Source organism: Marmota marmota, unplaced genomic scaffold (genome assembly GCF_001458135.2).
Source record: "Marmota marmota marmota unplaced genomic scaffold, marMar, whole genome shotgun sequence".
Classification (NCBI taxonomy): domain Eukaryota; kingdom Metazoa; phylum Chordata; class Mammalia; order Rodentia; family Sciuridae; genus Marmota; species Marmota marmota.
In genome coordinates this window covers 7,607,236-7,617,104 of record NW_026000082.1, presented here as the reverse complement: position 1 = coordinate 7,617,104, position 9,869 = coordinate 7,607,236, and the positions used below count along the sequence as shown (strand labels likewise).

At 37.7% G+C, this 9,869-nt stretch overlaps 1 long non-coding RNA gene across 1 annotated transcript in view; it reads left to right on the top strand.

The window, feature by feature from the left end:
* The window catches only part of LOC125620365, a 111,688-nt gene that overhangs the window by 22,382 nt on the left and 79,437 nt on the right, over positions 1-9,869 (top strand). The window contains exon 2 of the long non-coding RNA XR_007351978.1: positions 3,904-4,134. This is a non-coding gene — a long non-coding RNA (uncharacterized LOC125620365). The remainder of the gene's footprint in view (positions 1-3,903; positions 4,135-9,869) is intronic.

Sequence of the window (9,869 nt, the reverse complement as noted above, 5' to 3'; positions counted from 1 at the left end):
TTTTTTTTTTTTTTTTTGGTACTGGAGATTGAACTCAGGGGCACTCAACCACTGAGCCACATCCCAGCCCTGTTTTGTATTTGATTTAGACACAGGGTCTTACTGGGTTGCTTAGGACCTCACCATAGCTGAGGCTGGCTTTGAACACGTGGTCCTCCTGCCTCAGCCTCCTGAGCTGCTGGGATTACAGGCATGTACCACCACGCCCAGCTTTTCTCTAAGACTTTTATTAGCGCAATATTCCATGTTAGAGCTCATACAAAGAGATAATTGGTTGCTACCGGAATCCTGAAGCCCAACAACTGGTTGCCATGAATCCACAGGTAGATAATTGTACAACTGTAATAATTGCCAGCTTTTACAAGTCCAAGGGCCATCCTTTCCCTCTTCATTTTTCTCCAGGACCTTGTAAAGAAGAAATTGCCAAACTCCTATTCTACAGCTGAGGAAATAGAGGCTCCCAGGTTAAATAGCCTATGACTAGTTGAGCAGGGAGCAGGAGGCTCATTTGAAAGACTCTAATTCCCACCACCAGCAAGAGTCCTAGTGCATGCTTATTCAAACCCCTCTGGGGACAAGCAGCCTCGTATCTTTCAGGCCTGCCCATTGTTAACATCCTGAATTGTTGAAAAGAGTAATGCTGTCATTTTTATATTAGCTTCATGACTTTTAAGTATTAGTTTCACCACGTGCTCTAGGAGCCTCAGTTTCCTTATCTGTTAATCAGACTATAATTTCCACATGGTCACTCTGACACTAGATGACCAAACAGGAGCTGGTGTAGGTAGTTGATTTTCTAAGACTTTGTCATTTGTTGGACTCTAGTTCATGCTTCAAGACCCAGCCTTTGTAGCCTCCTTTGTGACAAAATTGGTAGCTGTCTTTGCCCAGCGCTGGGTGCTCCACTCCATTCAATCACGTGTCCTTCTGGGCTTTCCCTGAATTGGACATTGCTGCTCCTCACTGAGGACAGCCTTGTATTCTGCATATCTCCTTGAACAAGTCTCAGACATTGTAGGTTCTCAGCAAGAGGTTGTGGAGTGAAATATTACTAAGAGTTTTTTTTTTTTTAATTTATTTTATTTATTTCTAGTCATCAAAAAAATAAAAAGGTTCATAAGAACATGTTAAGTCCAGGGCTCGGGTTGTAGCTCAGTGGTTGAGGGCTTGCCTTGCATGTGAGAGGCACTGGGTTTGATCATCAGCACCACATTAAAACAAATAAATAAATAAAACAAAGCTAGGAGGCTCAATTGATATTTATGATTAAAAAAAAAAAGAACATGTTAAGTCTGTATATCTGATCACTGGAAAGGAGACATGAAATACAAATGCTTCTAAAAGAAGGCCAAAAAATGTTTAGGAAAGTTACAAGAAAAGCCCGAACATCCTTGCTGTTGTTGTTAAATGTCCAAAGCTTTGTTAAGCCTCTTTGATAGTCCTTTAAGTTCAAATTTTCAATAATCACTCTTTTGTGCTAAAACAGAATCAGATTTTTTTCTTTCTAGTCTTCTATATCTTTTTTATTACTTTCTCTGTAACAAGTATGCTTTTCTTTAATAGATATTAATTTTTAACTGGAAAAGTTCACTAAAAACATATAAATTTGGAAACAGAACAAATAGTTTTTCTAAGAGCATTCAGAGGCTATTTAGATAAACCCATTTATTTTATATTTCAAAAAGTGTGTTGGGGGAAGAGGACATGTAAAACTAACAAACAAAAGGGGTCCAAATAATTTAAGTGATTCAACAGAAGCCTCATGGCTAGTAAGTGGCACAGTTGACCTTTGAACCCAGATCTCTGAATCTTGTCTCCTGATCCCTGTGCAGCCCTCCTCTGATTCTTTTGGATTGTTAGAAGGCATCTGAGCAGGGATACTCTTATCTTGTTATCCCTGGAATTAGAATGTGAGCTCCATGCCTCCACTGGATTTATTTGGATGAAGTTAAACTATGCACAGTCCTAAATTCAAAGGAGGCAAAGAGAAAATTGGTGCGTGGATGCATTGTGGGTTTTGGAGTCAGCCAAGCTGGGGCTCTGATCCTGATTCCTCACTCATTTGCTGAGTGCCTTTGGTCAGCTGCTCAGCTTCTCTGAGGCTGAAATTCCATTCCCTTTTGCTCTTTTGAGTGATGATAACTGTTTCTTACAGAATTTGGTGAAGTTTGAATGAAATAGTAGACATAAAGCACTCACTGGATTTTGGAAGTAGTAAACATTCAATAAATTAATACATGATTATAATTATTATCACTGTCCCGACCCAGACTTGAATTGAAGGAAGGTCATAGATTTCAAATAGGAAGTTTGCAGACGATTCTGTTCTAATACAGTCATGCATCACTTAATGACAGGCTGTGTTCTGAGAAATGTGTCATTAGGTGATTTTTGTCCTTGTGTGAACATCACAGTGTGCTTAGGCACACCAAGCGGGCTACAGTGTCACTAGATGATATAATCTTATGGAACCACATCTTGTATGCCATCCATCTTGACCAATAAATATATCATTATGTGATATTCAGGTGTCAATCCTACAAGTGGCTTGATGAAAGAAGCCTGTCCTCTGAGGAGGTGGTGATTGAGACAGGATCATATGTGGAGGAGTCCGCATGACTGGTCCCCTGTCACCAAGCACACTTTTTTTTTTTTTTTTGATGTGGGCAAAACTTCCTGGTAGGCAGTTCTAGTCATCCTTCCTAGCAGTTTGCAAGTCTATTATGATGCCACCGGGGATCATAGAAGATGTCCTGATGTGTGAGAAAAAAGGAGAAGAGAAGGCAGGTGGATCCTCATGCTCATTCACCAGAAATATTGGTTACTAGTTCTTCCTGGAACATTTGGTTTTCTCTTCTTTCTTTGACCTCCACAGACCTCTATCATTGAAAAGAAAAGCAACCCTGGCATCCTGGCATCTACAAAAAGAAAGCCATTTGCTCTAGGCTTCACCGACTCATTTGACATATGCATTAGAAACTTGCTGCATTGGGAACTGTGCTAAGCTCAGACATGCAAGTTATGTAAACTGTTTTTAATGGAACACGAACTCTGACAGACCTGGTTCAGACCTCTGTTTCTTCAGTTCCCAGATTTGATCTTGGGCAAATTAGCTACTTATCTCTCTGATTCCCCATCTCAGCCATGATATCACCTATCCCAGTTCAGAAACCTCAGAATCCTTGTATTTTCCTCTTTAACTCTCTGCCTAATGTTTAATCAGTCAAGTGATTGAATCTGTTGAATGCATCTTCAGCTTAGCATCCAATGTGCTCAGCAAATACTCATCAAGAACCTGCTGTGTCCCAGGCTGGCATGGGTACCTGTCCCCAAAGAGCTCCCTGATTGGTCAGGTACATCCATAAACACAACTGCCCAATGGCGAATGCATGTAGTGCTAATACAAATCCATTTTTATTGCGTGCTTAATCACGGTCAGACATTGTTGAAGTGCTTTATATGTATTAAATTATTTAACCCTTATAATAATCAAGGATATGGGTACTATTATCATGTCTACTTCCTAAATAAGGAAGCAACTTGTCCAAAATCACACAGCCTGAGAAGTGGAGACGGCATACAATGTCTTAAAATGACAGCTTAAAAGCAGTTGTTGTTAACCTCTACTAAACTCTGTTGCTGCTTCCAGAGCATGGGAGAGGGGTTCCTGGGTGCCAGAGGAGGAACTTCTAGCTAGGTCTAAAGGCCCTCATTGAGCTGCCATCGATGCTGACCTTAGATTAAGCCAGAGTCACCCACCCTTTTCCTGCCCATGTTCCATATGGGTCCGCACCTTGATCAGTCATTGCATTCATTCCTGCCTGTGCCATGGTGAGCTTTTTAATCAATTCTGTTTTGTTACTGCCTGTTTCACATCTTACAATGGCTTTCCATCATCCACAGGGAAGAGTCTGATCTCAGTGTGACCAGGAGGCCTCTGCATGTGGTACCTGTCAAGCCCTTGCCCTTGTCCTGGGCTACTGGTGGTCCTCTGAACGCAACATGCCCACTTCTTGGGCATGTGGATCCTTGGGCTCCTGTAGATCCTTCCATACTCCGTTCCCTTCTGCAATGCCTTCTAGGATCCCACGGGCAAGCGGAAGAGCTGTCAACAGTATGCTCATCAGACCACAGGTACTTTTATTTTAGCTTTTCTCCAGTGGAATTGGAACAGCTGACCTTTGAGTCTGTCTCCTTCATTACACTGTGAGCTCCTTGAGGAGTTCTTTCTAACTCCCAACAGGGATGGACACCAAGGGAACTCTTTGAATGAATGAATGAGTGAATGAATGAATTTGTATTAAGAACAAGGACCAGGCTTTGAGTCTTTTTATTTGTTGTCACTCACATCATAGTGCTGAGGACATGTAGTACTGGTTACATATTGATTCTTTTCTTACCCACCTATGGGGTACAATCATACCCCCAATAAAACTACGACAGGATTTATATTATCCATGAAGTCAAAACTGTATCATGAGAAAAACACTGGACAAATGGTTAGGAGATCTGGATTGTTGTCCAGGCTCTATTACCAACTGCCTGGGTGACCTTGGGTGAGCCATTAGCCTCTCTGAACCACCATTTCCTCAGATTTAAAGCTGCTGTGGAAAGTCTGAGGGAGCTGGATGCTGAAGAACTTTGCAAACTGTAAAGTACTGAAAAGGCCAAAGGTATTGATGGCATGATTCTTACAGCTAATATCCAAGTATCTGTCTTATCTGGGTGCCCTGGATGCTACTGTGGGCCATGGGGCAAGACTTTTTCCACCCTTTCTCCTCTTCTTGGCTTAGGTCCAGGAAGATTTCCATCTGCACATTGTCTGCAAGCCAGACTCTGAACCAGCGTTTGGAAAAACAGGCAAGTTATATGCGTCCAGGTGTATCCTGTCTATAGACCAAGTGTGAGGCCAAGTTTGTTCTCAGAATAAAGTGAGTGCACACATGCAGGTGTGTGCTTGCACATGTGTGTATGTGTATGTGTTTGTTCTTTCATTGGCATGGCAGGGTGCAGCATATTAAAGGCAGCTGTGGGGTAGGGGAGTGACCTCTGACTTTGGCATCATTTGGGTCTTAATTTCACCACTGTCATTTATGTGCTGGGTGACTGGGTATATTCTTAACCTCTCACAGCCCCCTCAGCCCTGAAATGAGACACTGCATTTGGCATATATTTATTGTGAAGATTAAGTGGAATAGGGATATAAGGAGGCTAGCACAGTGTCCACTATGTATATATACTATATATGTTTGCCTGTTAAATTTTATTTTTATTCATAATAATAATTGAAATTATCTAAGTACTCCTGTGCATCTGGTTTTATGCTAAGTATTTTACATGTGTAAGGGTGTAAGGTTCTTAACAAGCTTAAAAGATAGGTATCCCATTCTAGGAAACTGACTGTGATAGGTTACACAAAGGTCAGAGTAGAGCTGGTAATAAGAGAGCCAGGGATCAGAAGCATTTCTCTATATCCCAAGTGATGCTTTGGGGACCAGCACTACAAATATGCTAACATTTCCCACCTTCTCCTACCAGGAAGTTATACTTTAGACATAATAAGAATTGGGGGAAGACACAGAAGATGCAAACAATAGAAAAATAAGCTTAATTAAAAATAAACTTAATTAAGTATCTATACCAACATACTATACTAAAAATAATGTTGATTGAAATTGGTTTGTTAAGAATAGAAAGACAAGTACAATAATTGTTTCATCACTAATCTAATAGATGTTGTCAGAAAAGTAAAACTAAGGATGGTATATAAAGATACAATTCAATGGTAACCACTAGAACTGAAATGCAAACCATTCGAAAACTATGAACACAAGTAACTAATCAGAGCAGATTATATTAATAAATGCAAGCTACCTTAACTTCTGATTCTGGCCAAGGTGTAGAAAAGGACATGGATTTATTTTCATACTTGACAACCAAAAAGACCAGACAAAATAAAAGGTAATTGTTTTCAAGATACTGTACATCAGTCAATGAAAGACAGTGAGTCACTCCTAGAAGGCAGAAAATAACTAAGGTGAGTCCCACAACTGTTCCCATTTGGAGAGAGTTTCTAGGCTGTGGCATGAGGAAGAAATACAGAGAGAGCTCAGTAGAGTCCCAGAATTGAGATGAAACTGAAAGTTCAGAGAGACCCAGGTAGACAGATTCACAGAACCAAGGACTGGAGAAGATACAGCCTCACAGATGGAGAACTTTGAAGATCTGTAGAGGCTTCTGGTTAGCACACACATGGAAGGAAGCTCTCCAAGGCTGGGGAAAGAACCCACTGAAAGAATTATAGGGAAACATACCCAGCACTCTCAGATTTGTGAATAACTCAAAGAAGACATCTAAGGGAAATAATAAAATATTTTGAACTGAATGAAAATAAAAATACCTTATATCAACATCTGGGGAATGCCACTAAAATAATACTCCCAGAAAAGTCTGTAGCACTGAGTGCCTGGATTGTATTCAACATTGTCAAGATGTTTCTATCCAATTCAATAAGGCAAATCAATTATTTCAGCTTAACATTAAGAGATAGGAAGAAAAGAGCAAATCAAGCCCAAAGTGAACAGAATAAAGGAAATCATGAAAATAATAAGTAGGAGAGAGAGAGAGAGAGAGAGAGAGAGAGAGCAGAAAAATAACGAAGAAAGTGAAGAAAGGCAATGAGACAGAAAACTGGTTCTTTGAGAAACAATAAACCTCTAGTTGGGCCCATCAGAATGGAAAGAAGAAGAAGAAAGAGGAGGAGGAGGAGGAGGAGGAGGAGGAAGAGGAAGAGGAGGAGGAGGAAGAGGAGGAGGAGGAGGAGGAAGAAGAGGAAGAGGAGGAGGAGGAGCGGGAGGAGACGACACGAGTTTTCAATGTCAGGAACAAGAAGATGACATAATTACAAAAGGCAAAAGGATTTTTAGGGAATATTATGAAAAACTCCATGCCAATAACTATGACAACCAAGATGAAATAGATACATTGCTGGAAAGGCACAAACTACTAAAGTTCACTTCAGAAGAGATAGATAACCTGAATTGTCTTTTATCTACTAAAGAAATTGAATTTGTAGCTGAAAACCTTCACACAAATATAATTCCAATCTCAATTGGCTTCACTAATGAATTCTACCAAACACTTAAGGAAGAATCACAAATTCAACACAAACTCTTCCAGAAAACTGAAGAGAAGAGAATGCTTTCCAGCTCATTTTATGATGCCAGACTTACCTTGATAATAAAACCAAAGACATTAAAAGAAAAAAGATAATAGAGATAGATTAAAAAATTTCCAATAAAATTTAGTGTGTGTGTGTGTGTGTGTGTGTGTATGAAATAAATGTTGAAAAGAAGTATTATAAAAGCAATAATACAATGCCCCATTAGGATTTATTTCAGGAGTAAAAAGTTGATCTAGTATTAGAAAGCCAACAATATTTATCATATTAACAAGGTTAAAAAAAAGAAAAAAAAACATATTTTGTCTTATTAGATGAAACATCCATTTCTGGTAAAATCTCTCAGCAAAATAGGACTAAGAAGGGAGCTTCCACAACCTGGCAAAGATTTTCTATGAAAACCTCACAGACAACATTGTCCTTAATGGTGAAAGACTAAATGCTTCCTCCCTAATATTAAAAAAAAAAGAAAGAAAATGATATTTATTTTCCATTTCTTTTTAACATTGTCATGAAGTTTCTATCCAATGCAATAAGGCAAGGAAAAAAATAAAGAGAATTCAGATTGGAAAGAAAGAAAGAAAATTCTTTATTCTTAGAAAACATGATTGCCTAGGTAGCAAATTGCATGGAATTTATAAAAAACACTACGATGACTAACCAGAGAGTTCAGCATGATTGCAGGATGCAAGAATAATATTAAATATCAATTGTTTCTCACTACAGTTGCAATAAAAATTAGAAATGTAGATGGTAAAAAATTTACAAGAGCATCAAATAAAGTGAAATACTCAGGGATAATATGACAAAAGATATGTGAAACCTGTACTTTGCAAACTACAAAACATTGCCTAGAAAAAGTAAGGGGATTTTAGTAAATGGAGAGATGCACCTTATTCTTGGGTGTAGAGATGTCAGGGGTAAGATATCAGTGCTTCTCAATTCCATCTGCAGAGTCAGCAGAATCACAGTCTCAGCAGAAGTTCTGTTCAGATCTACATGTTCTTTTTTAAATTCATCAGGGAATATCAAGCACTTTGAATATCCAAAACAATGTTGAAAAACAACAAAATGGGAGGGCTAGCACAACCTGATTTCAAAGCAAATTATGAAGCTGCAGTGGTCAGAACTGTGTGGTATTAGTGTAAAGGTAGACACAAAGACCAACAAAATAGAAGAATTAAGAAGCAGATCCACACAAACATGAACAATTGAATTTTCACAAAAGGGCAAAGGCAATTTAGGAAAGTATAATCTTTCCAACAAATGATCCTAGAACAATTGGGTAACCGATATGTAAAAATATTAACCTTGATCCATATCTACCATCATATGGAAACACTAACTCCAAATGAATTATAGACCTGAATGTGAAACTGAAAGCTTTAAAACTTGGAGGAGGAAAAAAAAAAAAGATTTCTTAAAGACATAACCAGAAGCATGATCCACAAGATAAATTGAGAATTTGGAATTCATAAAAATTAAGAACTACTTATTTCTTTGAAAGATACTATTAAGAGAATGAAAGGATGAAAGGCAAGCCACAGACTGGGAGAAAATATGTACAAAGCATATATCTGATAAAGAACCTGTGTAAAGTCTAAAAATATACCTCTCAAACCAATAACAAGAAAACCAATATGCTGACAGCTCTGCAAAGGACATTGGTGGATGGCAAGTAAGCACACGAAAAGATGCTCAACATCATAAGAAACAAGGTATTATATTATACTTATGGTATTCTCAACAAAGCAATAAAATTATATATTTATAATAAGATTAAAAATTAATTTGGAGAGGTACATACTTCAGCTGAATAGCTTAATTTAGATGGAATTTTTTAAACAACATAAGGAAAATATTATATATTAAAGCCATGGAATACTGTAATAAACAGTCTCAGGAAAATTCATGCCTCAATGTTGACATCGATAAATAAGTAGAGAAAAAAAAAATAGACCAAGCAAATATCAAAAGTTAAAAAAAGAAAGAATAACTAAGCAAACTTATTGGAAGCAGAAAATAGATTAAGGAAGAAAAAAATGAAAAAATAAATTAGAAAACAGAAAAAGCAGAATAAATAAAGATATCATTATGAAGACTTTTTTTTTTAAATAAAAAAGTTAATGAAGTGGATGAACCAGTTAGCTTATCTAGTCTTCTTTCTAGGGGAGAGAAAGAGCAATTACCTATAATAAGAAATAGGAGGGTGAAACCAAGAAACACAAGAATGAAATAATAAGAAGAAGCTTCTTTGCAAAGATATTTTGTAAAAATCTAGGTGAAATAGATAATTTTTGAATAAAATGCAACTTACCAAAGTAAAGCCTGGAAGTGATGATATAAATTTGTTTTGTTTGAGCCACCCAGTCTATGGTATTTTTCCCAGAAGTCCTGTCAAACTAATATAACCATCACTGGGGGATGTGAGTTTGAATATTTATCAAAATTACAAATGATTCAGAAATCATACTTCTGGGAATTATCCACCCAACAATCTATAAAATGGCCAATGTACAAGGCTTCATAGTAACATTATTTCTAATAATAAACGATTATAATCAGGGTAAACATTCATGTAAGGGAGTTTGGTAAAATCAGTATGATGTGTTCATCCAATAGAGTACTATAAAGAAAGAATAAGAGAACTCACATGCTGATTTTGAAAACCTCAAGTTATACTGCTAAA